Below are 15,172 nucleotides of genomic sequence, written 5' to 3' on the forward strand. Positions count from 1 at the left end.
ACGGGATTGCTTCCCTAATTTCTCTTTCTGATCTTTCATTGTTAGTATATAGAAATGCAGTCGATTTCTGTGTATTGATTTTGTATCCTGCAACTTTGCCAAATTCATGGATGAGCTCTAACAGTTTTCTGGTAGAGTCTTTAGGATTCTCTAGGTATAGTATCATGTCATATGCAAATAGGGATAGTTTTACTTCTTACTGTGCAATTTGGATTCCTGCTATTTCTTTTACTTCTCTGGTTGCTGTAGCTAGGACTTCCAGAACTATGTTGAAGAGTAGTGGCGAGAGTGGACATCCTTGTCTTGTTCCTGATCTCAGTGGGAATTCTTTCAGCTTTTCACCATTGAGAAGGATGTTCGCTGTGGGTTTGTCATATATGGCCTTTATCATGTTGAGGTAGGTTCCCGTTATGCCCACTTTCTTATCAGAAATGGGTTTTTATCAGAAATGGGTGTTGGATTTTGTCAAAGGCTTTTTCTGCATCTATTGAGAGGATCATATGGTTTTGATTCTTCAGTTTAATAATGTGGTGTATTGTGCTGATTGATTTGTGGATATTGAAGAATCCTTGTATCCCTGGGATAAATCCCACTTGATCATGATGTACAATCTTTTGAATGTATTGTTGGGTGTGGTTTGTTACTATTTTGTTGAGGATTTTTGCACTGATTTTCATCAGTGAAATTGGCCTGTAGTTTTCTTTTTTTGTGATATATTTGTCTGGTTTTGGTACCAGGGTGATGGTGGCCTCATAGAATGAGTTTTGGAGTATCCCTTCCTCTGCAATTTTTTGAAATAGTTTCAGAAGGATTGGTGTTAGCTCTTCTCTAAATGTTTGATAGAATTCGCCTATCCGGTGAAGCCATCTGGTCCTTTGTTTGTTGGAAGTTTTTTCATCACAGTTTCAATTTCAGTTCTTGTGATTGGTCCATTCATCTTTTATATTTCATCTTGGTTTAGTCTTGGAAGATTGTACTTTTCTAAGAATTTGTCCATTTCTTCTAGGTTTTCCATTTTATTGGCGTATAGTTGCATATAGTAGTCTTTTATGATCCTTTGTATTTCTGTGATGTCTGTTTTTACATCATTTTCATTTGTAATTTTATTGATTTGAGTCTTCTCTCTTTTTTTCTGGATAAGTCTGGCTAGGGGTTTATCAATTTTGTTGATCTTTTCAAAGAAGCAGCTTTTAGTTTCATTGATCATTTCTATTTTATCTTCATTTCTATTTCATTGATTTCTGCTCTGATCTTTATGATTTCTTTCCTTCTACTAACTTTATGTCTTGTCTGTTTTCTCTCAAGCTGCTTTAGATGTAATTTTAGCTCATTTATTTGAGCTTTTTCTTGTTTCCTGAGGTGGGCTTGTATTGCTATAAACTATCCTCTTAGAATGGCTTTTGCTGCATCCCATAGGTTTTGGAGTGTTGTATCTTTGTTGTCATTTGCTTCCAGGTATTTTTTAATTTCCTCTTTGATTTCTTCAGTTATCTATTGGTTGTTTAGTAGCATGTTGTCGAGTCTCCACATGTTTGTGTTTTTTTGCAATTTTTTTCTTGTGGTTGGAAAAGATCCTTGATATGATTTCAATTTTCTTAAAGTTACTGAGCTTGGATTTGTAGCCCAGGATATGATCAATCTTAGAGAATGTTCCATGTGCACTTGAGAAGAATGTGTATTCTGTTGCTTTTGGATGGAATGTCTTAGAAATATCTACTCATTCAGGGCCTGTGTTTCCTTATTGATTTTCTGTCTGGATGATCTGTCCACTGCTGTAAGTGGGGTGTTAAAAAAGTCCCCCACTTTAATTGTGTTATTGTCAATTTGTCCTTTTAAGGTTGTTAGCTGTTGCCTTATATATGGTGGTGAACCTATGTCGGGTGCATAGATATTTAAAATTGTTATATCTTCTTCTTGGATTGATCCTTTGATCATTATGTAATGACCTTTTTTTGTCCCTTAAAATAGTCTTCATTTTAAAGTCTATTTTGTCTGATATAATATTGCTACTTCAGCTTTCTTTTGCATCCTGTTTGCATGGAATACATTTTTCCATCCTCTCACTTTCAATTTGAATGTGTCCCTAGAAGTGAAGAGGGTCTCTCGAAGACAGCATATATATGGATCTTGTTTTTGTATCCATTCAGCCAGTCTGCATCTTTTGGTTGGGGCATTTAATCCATTTGCATTTAAGGTAATTATTGATATGTATGTTCTTGTTGCCATTTTATTAATTGCTTCGGATTTGTTTTTGTTGCTATTTTTTCTTTCCTTTTTCTCTTGTTGTATCCTGTTGTGGTTTGATGACTACCTTTAGTGTTGTATTTGAGTTGATTTTTCTTATTTGTTTGTGTATCATGTGTAGATTTTTTTGTGTGCATTTATTCTGAAGTTTTGATATGAGTCTACATATATGAGATTAAGTTGTTGGTCTCTTAATTGCAAGTGCATCTCCAGTGTCCTGGATTTGTACCATCCTCCTCATGATTTCTGATTTTGGGGGCATAGTTGTGCATGGATGATTTCGTATCTTTACTGTATATACATCTTTACTGGTGAGCCTTGTCATTTGTGGGATTTTTGTTTCCTGTTGCTGCCTTTTCTTTTCTGCCTAGAGAAGTTCCTTTAGTGTTTGTTGTAAATCTGGTTTAGTGTTGCTGAATTCTCTTTGCTTTTGCTTATCTGTGAAACTTTTGATTTCTCCTTCAAATCTGAATGAGAGCCTTGCCGGGTAGAGTAATCTTGGTTGGAGGTTTTTTCCTTTCATCACGTGAGGTATATCAGGTGACTCCTTCTGGCCTGCAGAGTTTCTGCTGAAAAATCTGCCAATAACCTTATTAGGCTTCCCTTATGTTATTTGTTTCTTTTCCCTAGCTGCTTTCAAGATTTTCTCTTTGTCTTTAATTTTGGTCAGTGTGATTAATATGTGTCTTGGTGTGTTCCTCCTTGGGTTTATTTTACATGGTTCTCATTGTGCTTCCTGGATTTGAGTGAGTGGTTCCTTTCCCATGTTAGGGAACTTTTCAGCTATTTGAATATTTTTTCTGTTCCTTTCTCTCTCTCTTCTCCTTATGGCACTCCTATAATACAGATGTTGGTGCATTTAACGTTGTCCCAGAGTTCTCTGAGACTCTCTTCATTTCTTTTCAATCTTTTTTCTCTTTTCTGTTCCACATCAGTGATTTCCACTAATCTGTCCTCCACCTCACTTATTCATTCTTCTGCCTCCTGTATTCTGCTGTTAGCTGCTTCTAGTGCATTTTTTATTTCTGTTATTGTATTTTCCATGTCTTCTTGCTTAAGTTTTATATCTTGTATGTTTTTGCTCAATGTTTCCTGTAAATTATCCTTCTTTGCCTCTAATTTATTCCAATGTGTTGCATCATCTTCAGCATCAACAGTCTAAAATCTTTTTCCTGGAAGCTGAGAATCTCCTGATCACTTAGCTGTTTTTCTTTTTTTTTTTTTCTTTCTTCCTTTTCTGAGTTGTAGTTCTCTGTCTTCTCATTTTTATAGTCTTTTGGTGTGGTGACCTTTTTGCATACCACGGTTGTAGTTTCTCTTTCTTTTGTTGTCTGCCCCCCTCGTGGCTGAAGTTGGTGGTTTGCTGTAGGCTTCCTGATGGTAGGCACTGGTGCCTGCCCACTGGTAGGTGGGGCTGATTCCTATCCCTTTGGTGGGTGGGGGTTTGTCTCTGGGTTAAATTAGAGGTGGCTGTGTGCCTGGGGGGTCTTTAGGCAGCCTGTTTATTGATGGGTGGGGAGATAATCTCACCTGGCTTATTGTTTGGCCTGGGTTTTCTCAGCACTGATGGGTGGGGCCAGATTTTCCCAAATGGCCACCTACAGAGAAATGCATGCTGATGAATATTCTCAAGAGCTTTGCCTCCAATGTCCTTTCCCCACAATGTGCCACAGTCACCCTGGATATCCTCCAAGAACTGTAGTCAGATTCCTGTGGAAATTTAGCTTTTCTCTGGGACCCAGTGCATATGAAAGTCTGTGTGTGCCTTTCAAGAATGGGGTCTTTGTTTCCCTGAGTCCTGTGGAGCTCCTGTGCACAAGCCCCACTGTCCTTCAATGCCAGATGCTCCTGGGGCTCTTTCTCCCAGTTCCAGATCCCCAGACATGGGGATTTTATGTGGAGCCCAGAACTCACCCTTGTAGATGAGTCTCTGTGATACAGTTACTTTCCTGTCTTTGGGGCTTTCCACCCAGGAGGTATGAGGTTGCTTATATCACATAATCATCCCTCCTACCTCTTGATGTGGCCTCCTCTTTGTCTTCTGTAGTAGGATATCTTTTTGAAAGTTTCCAGTCCATTTGGTTGAAGGTTGCTCAGCATTTGGTTGTAATTTTGTTGTTTTTATGAGAGAAGTTCAAAAACAAATTATTTTAGTTTTCCTTCATTTGAGGTTGACCTTAATATCTCCTTAATTTCTGAAGGATAGTTTCAGAGATATAGGACTCAGGCTTGACACATCTTTTGGCTCTTATTACTGTTCTTCCACTCCCTACTGGCCTCTGTTCAGATGAGAAATTTGCTTTCATTCAAATTGGTGTTTTTTGGTACATAAATACAACATCTTTCTCTGACTGCTTCTGGGATTTTTTTCCTTGTCTTTAGTTTTCAAAAGTTTAACGATGGTGTGTTTTGGTGTGAATTCTTTGAGTTTATCCTGTTTGGGGTTTACTTAGCTTCTTGAATCTGTAAATTTATGTATTCCATTAAATTTAGGAAGTTTTAAAACATTATTTCTTCAAATTCTTTCTCACTCTCATACTTTCTTATGGCTCCTCCCCATATCTCTAATGATATAACTATTAAATCTTTATCTTTCCAGAGCTCTCTGAGGCTCTATTCGTTTTTCCTATTTTTCTCTGTTGTTTACACTGAGTAAATTCTATTTATTAGCCTTCAGGATCACTGATGCTATCATATGCCATGTCCACTATAAGAGAGAGTCAATTAAGTAAGTTTCTAAAATGAATTTCTCTTACTTATTTTTAGTTTTATAATTTACATTTGGTTCTTTAAAAAAGTTTAACAAGTTTATTGAGATACAATTCATACAACAAAAACGCATCCTTTAATTTTTTTTTTTTTAGTATATTCAGTGGTTTTTAGTGTATTCAGAATTATGCCACAGTTACCATTTGATAATTTCAGGTAGTTTTCATGACACACCAAAGGAAATACTGTCCCTGTCAGTAGTCATTTTCCATTTGCTCCTCTTTCTAGCCCCTTGCCACCAAAAATCCACTTTCTATTCTATGGGTTTGCCTATTCTGGACACGTCATGTGAATGGAATTGCATATGTGGTCTTTTGTGCTGGACTCCTTTCACTCAGCATAATGTTTTCAAGGTTCATCCTACTGTGGTTTTTTGTCAGCACTTCATGCCTGGTAATGGCTGAATAATATTTCATGGTATGGATGTACCAAATTTTCTTTTTCTATTCACCAACTGATGTATATTTAGTTTCTTTCTTTTTCTCTTATGAATAATGCTACTAGGAACATTTTGTACAGGTTTTAATGTGAACAAAATAACATTTTTTAAAATTGAAATGTTGATTTATAATATATTAGTTTCAGGTGTACAGCATAGTGATTCAGTATTTTTGCAGATTATAATCCATTATAAATTAGTAGAAGATAATGGCCATAATTCCCTGTGCTGTACATTATATCCTTGTTGCTTCTCTTGGACATAACTTTTAATTTCTCTTTGATATACAGAATTTTTGGGTCACAGAGCACCTCTTTGTTTAACCTTTGGAAGAACTGCCAGACTGTTTTCCAGACTGGTTGCATTATTTTTCAATTCTACCAGCAAAATATGAGTGTTTCAATTTCTCCACATCTTCACCATTGTTTCACTTTTATAACTTCTATTTCTTTCCTGAAAATTATTTTCATTTGTTTAAAAAGAATTTACGAACACCTTTATTGAGGAAGTGTTTTTATGATGGCTGTTTTAAAATCCTTGTCAGATAATTTCAAATCTAATTCTTGGTATTGGCAATAGCTGATTGTCTTTATCATCTAAGTGTAGTTTCCCTGGTTCTTCACATGGTGAGTGATTTTCAGTTGTAGCTTGGGTATACTGGTTATGCTGTCAGGAGACTCTAGATTCTTTTAAAATCTTCCATTTTGGCAGGTGGTCATTGGTTTAAGTTCAGAGTGTAGGTTCTTGTTTTCTTTTGTGACTTCAGTTCCAATGATAATTTATATCTCAGAGCCCTAGCAAAGCTGTCCTGGCCTGTCTTGTTCTTCTGTATTATGGGGCCCCCACTCCATCTCTGCTGGTCCCCAAGGACCATGATGGAGAGCTGAAGCTGCTGACCTGAGTGGAGAGAAGGGCTTGGATGCTGCTGTGGCTGTGGGCAGATGAGACCACCTGCCTGACTGTGGAGTCTGAGTGAAGCTAACCCACCAGCAGTTACGAGTATGGGAGAAAATCAACAGACTGGACCCCTTGTTCATGTCTGGTAATGCTCAGGGACACCAAGGCCATTGGCTGCTCTGAACACAGAAAGACAAAGCTCTGGAAATGCCCTCAGTGTCCCATTGGTTCCAGGAGGCTATTTTTGGCTCCAGACCATGATCTGTACCTTTGCCCCAGCTGAGCGGCTGGAGCTGGCTGAGGCCCTGGGGCTGTGGGGCCATGAGGGCAGCTCTCTGGGCCTTGGGACTTGGCATCCTTCTCCTCACTGTCCTTCACCTTACGCCTCAATGGCAAGTTTCTCCTTCTTTTGTCCATGGAACCTCTGCAGGCAGTGGCTCCATAGATGCTGGGGTGTGGGGATCCCCTGTTGTGAGCATCTGTCTGCCTGGGTCTCACTCAGCAAAAAAGGGGATGGCACATCCTAGGGCAGGAGGGCACATGGACTCCAAGGTCCAAACCCTGGAGATGCTTGTCCTTACACTAGGTGAAAAGGTTCAATTCCAAGAGGAGTTCAGATCCCTAAGCCCTACTGCTTGGAGTCCAGTGCAGGGCTGGGTCAGAGCAGAGATGGATTGAGAGGCACAGCTAGTGTCTTTTCCCAATGATCCAGATTGACAGATGGTGCTTATGGGTCCTGTAAGGTGGCTGTCTCCTCTCCTTCCCCAGGGCAGAACAAGGGGTGGGTAGGGGAGTGGGAAAGCTGGAAGCACCTGGCCACAGCATGAGCATGGAGCTCGTTCCTGGGCCATGGAGAAGAGCCACGGCCCCAGAGATGCCACCTAGAGTGGGAGTAGGGGGCTGCTGGGTCCAGAAGACAAGAGGCTAAGCCATGGGCCAGAAGCTGTAGAGAAGGGATCCTGCCAGAGGGAACAGCATGGAGAGAATACTGGGGTATGTGAGTGAATCCTTGGGGACTGCATGTTGTGGTGTGGGAGCTGTTTTGAGTGAGTTGTGTGAATGTTGAGTGCGGGCAGGTATGTGTGTGAGAGAAAGTATGAGCAACTGCGTGAATATATGTGTGAGACTATGTCAGGGTTTGGGGTGGAGGGCAGGCAAGAATAGGCCTAGAAACTGATGGAAGAAAAATATTACCTGGCAGCCAGATCCAGCATCCAGCAAGGACGTGACTGTGAGCTGGACAGAAAGGGTGTATCGGCTGGGAGTGGGAATGTGGGCAGCGATGCTGGTGGGTGTGAAGGGCAGAGGGATGGGTTTGGAAGAGGATGGTGATGTGGGCTAGAGTTAAAAAGGCAGACACTGTGCTTGATTATATCCAGAAGGAAGGAGTGGGGAATGAGGGGCTTTGGAGTAGGAGTGGCATTGATGGATGAAAGCCCTGGGAAGGAATTGAGAGGAATTTGCCTTCCTCTGTACTGGGGCATGGTCTTCTCTCTCCTCCCTACAAGGCCAGGACAGGCCCTGAAGGTGGCAGTGGGTTGCCTTTAGGTAGGACGACTCAGCCCACCCACATACATGTTTTATTTCCCCTGCATAAGCCTAGGAGGGGGTGGTGAGGATGTGGGGGCTGTGATGAGGTGGGGATGTCTGGGGCTATGTGGGCAATTCCCGGGTGCAGAGGCCTAGAAGGGATGTGGTTAGGGGGATATGTCCTTGGTCGTGTTGGGATGGGAAGGTTGGGGGAAGCTGAGACCCGTGGGGACCCAGGAACTGAGCCCAAGAAGAGGGAGCTAGACAGGTGGTTGGCAGCCAGTCAGGTGGGGAGGGGTAAGTGAGGAAGATGAGGGGGCCTTAGGGGGGACGAGTGGTCCACAGAGTCTTTGGTAGATGCTGGGAAATGACCTTTGTTTGGAGATCAGGATGGGGTGGTGGGAGGAGCCTCCCATTTCCAGGCAGAGGAGAACAAGGGGACCCCCTGCCTGGGGGTGAGTTTACCCATGGTGTGGGGGCTTCAGTGGCCAAAGGGTTAGGGGAAGTCACACTGGTTTGTGGGGATGAGGATGTGGGGCTGCAGAGGTCCCACAGGGACCCCTACCCCTTCACATTTATGGACTTTTCTGCTAGGGGTGGGGGCACTTGGCTTTGTGCTGAGGCCTTGGAGCAAGGCCTTGGAGGTGGCATTAGGGTAACACAGGCATCCTCACCACATACTCAATATTGTTACCAACCCCCCACTAGCCTGTCTATCTGCAGCTGGACCTAGCGATGTGTGGCTGGCCTATAGGGACAGTCTGTGTGATGTGGTGGTGTTGGTCTGGCATGAAGGGTAGTGAGGACACATTTGCAACCAGGCATGGATGCTGAAGGAGGCATTCGTGGTCTACAGGCAGCTGGGTTGCAGCTGGGCTGTGGGTGCCCCCAAGTATGTCCCACTGCCTGGAGAGGTGGTGCAGCCCTGGCTCCACAATGTATCCTGCAGAGTCTTCCCTCTGGGGGTGAAGCCTGGGGGCATGGATGTAGGGTGAGTGCCCCCATGAGTGGGTGGTGGTCACTGTGTGTTCTAATAAGTCATAGGGCAGGGGTGTGGGGAGGAGTAGGGAGGGTCCAGGGACTCTCTGGTAAGGGCTCCCTGATCCATCCAACCTCCATAGGAAGGGCCAGTTCTCATCTCTCTTCATTCCTCCTGTATTAGGAATCCTCTGTTTTTCATTCAACAAATGCTTATTTACAAGGCTCTGCCCTGGGTACTGGGGATGCAGCTTTGCATGAACATCACAAAATCCTGCTATACGGGGTCTATACTGTCCAGGGAGAGACTGAGAGTGAACAAATCAGCAGGTAGAAGTGTGGTGCCAGGGGTGGAAGGGCAGGCAGAGGGATGGGGGCCCACTTGTTCCCAGCAGTCATGCAGATATCTAATCATCATTGCCAAGGAAAATTTTTTCCCCGGAGGTCTGGAGGGTCTTCAGCTGTGCCTGTGCATTTTATAAGCCTGAGAGCCTGTGAGGCCCCCTTGTGACATTCTGCCTCTGAGCTGACCCACAGCATGGTTTGTGTGGCCCAAGTGAGAATGCGGGCGCCTGTTTGAAAGATCACCAGGGATGCTCCAGAGAGCACTGAAGAGGGCAGGGCCTCAGTGCTGATCCCCACTGAGGAGCCAGATGTCCCCAGCAGGCACCCCACCCTAGTGGGGACATCTAGCTCCAAGTGGTCATGTGGCTAGCAGAGTCTGCACTTTATGCAATGCTGTGTGTGCTTTACAGATGACACTTTCTGGGAGGTACGGCTGGTGAAGGGCTGAAGCCGTTGTGTGGGACTTGCTGAAATCAGGAACATGAACAGGGTGTATTGCCTCTGCAGCCTGTACCAGGAAGAGGTCATGGTGTTCTCCCTGGAGCTGGGGTCTGGCCCTGTGCTCCAGGTCCCCCACCAAGAAGAGGGTATCACCAGGAAGTACATGATTTGCAGGTGCACCAAGCAGACCATTCACAGCTGTAGAGTGAACAACAACATTCGCAAAGGCTGCAACTTACAGCAAGATATTCAGGTGGTCTGCTCAGGGGACCATCCCTCCATGTTCCAGGGGACAGAAGGGAGCCAGAGAGTGGCTGCAGCAGGGGACAACCCCACCCGGGGTCCCTCACAGGCCCAGTCCTGCGTGACACATTGGGAGGAGCTGAATCTCTCCTGGATATCTGCACAGCTCCCTGTGGCAGAGGGGCTCAGAGAAGGATAGAGAAGGGAAGGGACGGGAGAGGGGAAGACTGCCCCTTGGTGACCTGGGATTATCTAGCTCATGCTCCTTTTGAACCAATCCTAGAGGTGAGAACACAGGATGAGGTGGGGGTGGGAACTCACAGGTGTCTCAAGAGCTCTAGGTAAGCAGAACCCAGCAGTGCATAGCTAGGTTTCTGTCTCCAACAGAGATGTCCACTCAGAGGCGCCAGGAAGGTTGGATCCTGGATGTCTGCAGCATCTGCTCTGTTCTAGCTGCCCTTATATCATCTCTAATGTGAGTCAGGGTTGGGTGGTAATTCTCTCCTCCCAGCCCCATCTCTAGTCTGTGAGAGTAAAGTGGGCCTCTTAGATCCTGGCTGTGATCTGGGATTTGGGGCAGATAAACTGTCCACTCTCCTTGGTGCCTCAAGGGGGCAGTGATCTGTGGTCTAAGGGGTGCCTTGACCTGGCCTCTGAAATTTGGAGGTCCTTGATGTTGTTCACTGGGCAGGCAGAAATTGCAAGACACATGTGAGCACCTGCAGCAGGTGACCCCGACCTCTGACCAGGGACTCATGCTCTATTGGTGCCGACTGGATGTGCTTCCTGTCCAGCACTTGGCAGACCTACTGCTGGACGCAGATGATCTCCTCTGGCTGGAGCCTCCCAGGGTCCACAGGTGATGGTTCCAGGCTGAGCTGTTAGCTGATAACCCCTGACCCTACTGAGAATTTGTCTCCTCCTCCAGGACACACAGAGGCCTGGCTGGCAGGTGGTGAACACCCCTACACTGGGCACCTAGAAGTGAGCAGTCTGACCTGGGGCACTGCCTGCGATGCTGACCTGGACCTGGCCACAGCCCACGTGGTATGCCAGGAACTGCAGTGTGGCATGGCCATGTCCACACCCTGGAATGACCACTATGGCCGGAGGTCTTCTGTTGTGCCTGCAACCAGTCCCTTCTGTTCCACTGTCCTCAGGGGCCTGGGCACCAATGTGGGCATGGCCAGGATGCTGGGCTCAGGTGCTTGGGTGAGGCCAGGAGTGTGGGCTTTGAGGCTTGGCCCTGCCTCCTTCCTGCCAGCTTTTCTCTGTGACTCCCTCCTGGAGCTGAGCTGAACACCCTGTCTGGGCACGGAGACCCTCCTGACCCAGGGCAATGTGTCCTTGTAACTGCTGGTGCCTGTGGGAGCATTGGGGGATGCCAGCAACCTGTGTTCTGGTGAGTGAAGGCCCAGAAACTACCTTCCCCCACACCCCTTATCACCTTGTCCTGGCAGGGGTTGGGTATGGGCCATGGCTGTCCTCACTTGGTTTGTCTCCAGGGAGGCTGGGCTCAGTGCTGGGTCATTGTGGCGGGCGTGTCAAGTGCTCAACCTGTGTGGGGCACCGTGTGATAACAGCTGGGACCTGCAGGATGCCCAGCTGGTCTGCTGGCAGCTGGGCTGTGGCCACATGGTTCAGCACCCTGGGGCTTGCTCACTTCAGGGTGGGGTCTAAGCTCATCTGGATGGATGAGCTGGGCTGTGAGGGCCATGAGTCTGCTCTGTGGCAGCGCTCGTCGGGGGTAGGCGGGCTGGGCTCTGTATGACTGTGGGCACAAGGAGGACACTGGTGTCTTCTGCTCAGGTGGGTGCTGTGAATTGAGTCCCTTCCCGGGGCTACTGGCTTTCAAATTGTGCTATGCTTGTACATGAAAAACTAGCTATGTGCTCCCCTCGGACTCCATTGTTGTTCTCTGCCTGATTTGGAAACCCCACAACTCCCAGCTTCAGTGCCCTGTAGCTACAGCGACTAAGCACCTCTTTCTTTGCTCTGGGGGTGGGAGGAGGCCCTGTGGTGGGATGGGGTGTGTTGCTCCTGGGTGTCTGAGCAGCACTGCTTGGTGTCTTTCTCCCCTGCTCACAAGTTCCCCTCACATTTGTGCCTGAGCTTTCCCTGACTTGAGTTTGTAATTATTATCCGCATTTTAGTGTGCTGGACAATTTTTCTCAGAGCATTTTTGAGGCAGTGTATGTTTTTTTTTTTTTTTTTTTTTAGCTCACACATATCTGAGGCTCTTTCGGTGGATCTTGTCTGGGTATGATTATTCTTAGTGACAGAGTTTTGTGATCTCCTGGGGGCATCTGGTTGGTCCTGCCTCCTCCAGCTTCCTCCAGGCAGCCCTCCAGGGTAGGCGGTACATCCCAGTGGGGCCTCTTCTCAGTGATTTTGATTCCTATTTTTGCTTTAGGAAAGTTGCCTTCAACTCTATGTGAGTCATCATGTTTCGTTTTAGTTACAGTCCTCATCCATTATGTTGGCTCTTCCCCACGCTTTTTATTCAACTTTTTGGAGGGGGGGGGGCAGGCCCTGTTCCTTTCTCAGGCTTTCTAGGGAAGTTTCTCTAGGTGCTGTCTTTATCATGGATTGTCTTTTCTGTCACTTCTGGTCTTCCTGTCCTCGGTATACATTTCCTCTTATATTTTGTTTCCTTGAAGTTCTTCCTTCCTCTGTACTGTGGCTTGTCAGGCAACTGCAGGACTCTGCTGCTGGGCACTGGCAGGAGTGCGAGGCCTCTGTTTCTGTTACGATTCAGCCTGGTGACAGAGTTTCAAAGGTGAGAGCAAAGCAATGCACTCTTGAGGCCCAGGTGTGGAATTGGCACTGGTCACCCTTAGCCCATTAATTTGGTTGGCTGAGGTTCTAAGGCCAGCCCACGTTCAGGGGTGGGAAATAGATTCATTGCACGGGGTATGGATACAGGCAGGAGGTCTTAGTGGCCACTTTTGTAATCTACCACAGATGTATTTCCTTCCATTGTTTTTTTCTAAGCTTATTTTTATTAGTTATAATCCTGTAAGATGCAATTCATATCCATATTCTGTGATTTATCTCCATATGTGCATTTTTGTTGTATTACAGGCTCCTGTAACATAATTTTAAAGGGTGTCTGATACTCCACCATGTGGTGATACATTAAATTGTTGGACTTGCACCGCTCAAGGGTAGCAAGACAAATACTTGGGCACTGACCAGCCAGGACCAATGCTATCTACAAACTGAGAGATCTGGGCTAATTCTTGTTTGTTTCTTAATTTAATTTTTTGAATTTTTATTATCACTTTTAAATTAATCGTCTTGTACAAATGATTATTCTGTATTTTGAGCAATTTCCAAGGATTTCTGGGCAATCAGCTGATCCCTGCTGACTAAGACGTTACAACTAGGGGTTAAATCTGGTCACCTGTGGTCAACTGCTCTCATTTTTTTCAATTTTTAAATTGATGGGACTGTGGGATCCATGTGAGGTGGATGCCAGGACTCACTGGGTTAGATGCCCTTGGGTGGCAAACGTCTTTGTGCTGGAAGCTCCTCTTGGCTTCCTCCTTCAGAGATTTCCTTGGCCTGAGTATGCTTGTCTTCCAGGGTCAGTGGCTCTGAGGCTTTGAGGTGGCACTGGCCGCTGTGCTGGGTAGCTGGACATGTTCTACAATGGGACTTGGGGAGCTGTGTGCAGTAGTGCCCTGAAAGACACGTCCTTATCCATCATCTGCAAGCAGCTGGGCTGTGAGGGGCAGGGCTGGCTGGACAACAGACCTGTCCACACTATCTTGGGCACCTCCTGGGTGGACAATATCCAGTGCCACAGGCCTCAAAACGTCACACTGTGGCAGTGCCCCTCAGCCCCATGGCACCTGCATACCTGTGTCCATGGAGAGGCAGTCTGGATACCTGTGCAGGTGAGCCCTGGAGGTCTCTGGGGGCCTGGAGGCAGATTCTATTCTGACAAGTCATTTGCGAAGGCTGCCATTGACCCATGGCTTGGAGCTGTGCAGTCACTTGGGCTCCACAAGCTTCATTCTGAAGCTTTTCAGGGCATTTACCCTAGGTGGGTCACTGTTTAATCAATAGGATTGTCAGAGAAAACACAAGACCGTCAACTGCTCATCCACCAACAGTTGCCTAGGTACTCCTCCCACCTCCTCCCTGTCCATGCCCCATCCTGGTCCTGATGCGCGGTGACCGCAGTCTCCTTTGCGGAGGAGGGTGAGCTGTGCATGCGTGGTGGGGAGGATGGCTTCTCCAGCCGTGTGGAGCCCTGGCACATCGACTCCAGGGGCACCGTGTGCAACAACTCCTGAGACCTGGTGGATGTAGAGGTTGTGTGCTGCCAGCTACGCTGTGGCCAGGCTGTGGGTGCCCCGCGGGGGCTGCCTTCAGGCCAGGCTCTGGGCCCATGTGGCTGGAGGAGGTGGGGTGCCGAGGAAGTGAGGCGTCCCTGTAGGGATGCCCCGTGGAGCCATAGGGACACAGAGACTGCGGGCACAATCATGCAGGAGGGTGCTGCCACAGGGACACGGAGACTGTGGGCACAATCACGCAGGAGGGAGCCTGCAGCTCCCCCATCCCCTCCATGGGTGGGGGCGGTAGTAGGTGGGAGGGTGCTTGGGGCTGGGGAAGGGGTGCCAGGAGGGATCCTTTGCAGTACTCCTCCATCCTGGATGCCCCAGAACCCAGCCCTGAGACGCCCTGCACTTGTCCCTCTGGATGCTAGAGCACAGGCTGCCTCCATGACTTCCATCTCAAGCTGAGAGTCTGGATGAAGGTCTAGGCTGCCTTTCCACACCCCTTGCAATGAATCTATTTCTCTTGAGGGACCACAGTCCTGTTTTCGGCATCAGGTAGGTGTGTGCTCCTTCAGGCTCCGCTCAGAGCTTGCTGTCTGCCTCACCCAGAGGTGCCTAAGAGTCTCCTGTGGACACCATGCCTCAGTCAGCCCTCATCTAGGCTGATGGGTGGAGGTCAGGAGGACCAGGGCCATGGTGCCAGAGACGCCCTTCCCTGAGGGTCCCCCTGTGCAAAGCTGGGTGGAGAACCTAGGGAGGGACAGCAAGCCCAGGCTCTGCCGGCCACTTTTCTGGGCCTTTCCCTTGCTGACTGGGCAGTTGGGCTCTGGTGCACTGTAGCCTCTTAGTTACTGACTGTGAGTCCATAGCAGTCAGGACTCTAAGAGTTGCCTTTCTAGACACTTCTGACTTTAACCCTGTGCCCTCCGGGCAACACAAGGCCCATCTCTCCCCTGGGTGCCCCTCCCCCTCCTTAGAGGCTCAGGTGGTTCAGGTC

The 15,172-nt window shown here is 47.0% G+C and overlaps 1 pseudogene; it reads left to right on the forward strand.

The window, feature by feature from the left end:
* LOC125133374 (scavenger receptor cysteine-rich domain-containing protein SCART1-like) overlaps positions 1–14,190 on the forward strand; it is a 106,018-nt pseudogene extending 91,828 nt beyond the window's left edge.
* The last annotated feature ends 982 nt before the right edge of the window (positions 14,191–15,172 follow it).

This window comes from Phacochoerus africanus, chromosome 8 (genome assembly GCF_016906955.1).
Source record: "Phacochoerus africanus isolate WHEZ1 chromosome 8, ROS_Pafr_v1, whole genome shotgun sequence".
NCBI lineage: Eukaryota > Metazoa > Chordata > Mammalia > Artiodactyla > Suidae > Phacochoerus > Phacochoerus africanus.